This window comes from Vicia villosa, linkage group LG3 (genome assembly GCF_029867415.1).
Source record: "Vicia villosa cultivar HV-30 ecotype Madison, WI linkage group LG3, Vvil1.0, whole genome shotgun sequence".
Classification (NCBI taxonomy): domain Eukaryota; kingdom Viridiplantae; phylum Streptophyta; class Magnoliopsida; order Fabales; family Fabaceae; genus Vicia; species Vicia villosa.
Genome location: NC_081182.1, coordinates 178441171 through 178443669, shown reverse-complemented (window position 1 = coordinate 178443669; position 2499 = coordinate 178441171).

The window sequence follows — 2499 nt, the reverse complement described above, 5'->3', positions numbered from 1 at the left end:
GAAAAGGAAATAGTTGGTCGAAATATGCACTGTAAAGATTAGTAGGTTAAAAGGGTATAAAACCTAGAAATCCAAACATTCCACACCTTGACCCATTGGTGAGGTAATCCTCACTGCATCCAAGTCGAAGTGGAGAAAGCCTTTGAAACTGTCTAAGGTATGTTTGGTTGCTACTCTTTTAGCAGGTTTCTGTCGATCATTTGTCAGTTCTTTAAAGAGATCCCCACATACAAGCCAATTTGGGTAAGGGGGGAAAATGATAAAGCAAAATCTGCACTTGGTAATCGTGGGAATCGAGGTGGTTCAAACTCAAAAGCTAAGTCATATCTAAACTCAGGTTTTACAGCTTTGAGGATTTTTCTTTTAGAAATTTGTTGTTCGAACTTTTCTTTGAGAATAGGAGCTGCATCACAAACTGTTCGAAGAATATCAGTAGGTTTGTAGACAGTTTCAAAGTACTTTTGGAATGCTTAGATTTCTTCGCAGTGTGTGAGTTTACCTTTGTAAGACTGATCCTGCAAAGACGAAAAAGCTTTTGTCACATTAGCATTGATGTCTTCAGTGGTGTACATATTCAGAGAATAGAAGTCCGTCCACCATTGATCGAACCCTATTGTAGAATAGAATGTTGGTTGATACGCTATAAATTAAAAATCAGCAAAGTTTACATAGCGTTTTTGGTGTGTTTCAATATCTCGAGCCGTCCAAGTGGTATTTGCAACACATAACTCTTCTTTCCGTTGAAAGAGTGAGACAGGGATGAGTTGGCATAATCCAAATTGTCTGGAAATAAAATTAGGTTGATAAGCCAACAAGCATACTTGGCTTTTTACTTGTAGAAGTCTGAAAACCAGCAATAGAGGAAGTAAAAATGTGCGCCATCTGTCTTCAACGATGGTGTTCTTTTCTTTCACAACATCTTCAAGGGAAGCAGTAAACGAAGTTGGACAGTGAGTTCAACTAGCGAAGGGAGCCATCGAAGGGTTGAAAGTGTGACATGATGAGAACATTAGAGTGGATTGGGTAAGAGAAGCTTGCAGATTTGTGTCTTCATCAGCAAGAGTCAACCTAAGGAGCCTGGTACCTTCGATCTTCCCATCTTTGATATCTGGATTATTTTCATCAACGGATCCATGCGTTGACAAAGAAGGTTCGAAGGTGGCATTAAGCCACACTTGAAGGAGCTAGTAAGGGCCGAATAGGAGCAAGTTAGTGTCAGGTTTATAGTTTTTTATTGGCAAAATAATCATTTTGGTCCCTTAACTATACCCCTGAGTTCACATTGGTCCTTTAACTTTTTTTTGTGTCATTTTGGTCCCTTAACTTTCAAAACATTTCATTTTAGTCCTTTTTGCCTAATTAGCGATGAATTTAGCGACCAATTTCAAAGTTTTTCCGTCGCTAATTTGACAAAAAGGACTGAAATGAAACTTTTTAAAAGTAAAGGGACTAAAATAACATGAAAAAAAGTTAAGGGACCAATGTGAACCCAAGGGTATAGTTAAGGGACCAAAATGAGTATTTTGCCTTTTTTTATTTTTTCATTGGCAGATCCTAGACTCTCATATAAACCTGCTAGGAGGAGCTCACTTTGTCATACCCCAAAATTTGCCGTCTCATTTCATCTTCAGGGGTTCGAGGCTCAATGGTTAAACTCAAGTCACTCTCTTCTAATCAAAGGTTCGAATTAGGTTTTTTAAAAGGAGAAAGTCAACGCAACTTTGACCGGTCATAACTCTCGCATGGTTTGTCAGAAATTCTCCAACCAAAGTCTATTCTCAAGGAAATTTCATCCTCTACAACTTTTATGTTGGGCCCGAGATCAAGAAAGGCACCATTTAGGAGATATGGACAAAAACATTACAGGTCCTTTTAAAAGGTCAATAAAAACGCCTTTTGGGTCAAAGCTCACAACTTGAGCATGGAAGCTTCAATTGAGATGAAACTAAAGAGGTCATTTAGAGGACTCTTTGGGCTTTCCAGAAAGTCCCAGATCATGTCCATGCGATAAAAATTGAAAGAGTTACAGCTTGCACAAGTTGGGCAAAAATCAGAAATTTGCTTGAAACCCTAAGTGAATAAAATCCAGTTTCTTAGTAGTGGGCCTATAATTTTGAATTGTCCACATGGTAATAAGCCCAAGAGAGGTCCATTGGTCCCATATAATTATTCTTGCAATATTATTTTATTTTTATTTGATTTTATTCATTTATTTTCAAATAAAAATCAAATAAAATCTTTAAAATAATTATATCATGATCATTCTTTTTTACTAATTCAAGATAAATCCAAATATGATCCAAGGGCCAAGAATGAGTGAGAAAGGTGCATGAAATAGCTTGAGGCTTAAAATAGAAAGATTTGATACAAAGACCATATCAAATTCTTCTTACAATGATTGGGTGATTTTCTTTTAAAGACTTAACCCTAATTCCATCATGTATATATATCTCATATAGTTGCAGCAAAAAGGGGGACGAAAAAATAAGGGGAGCAGCT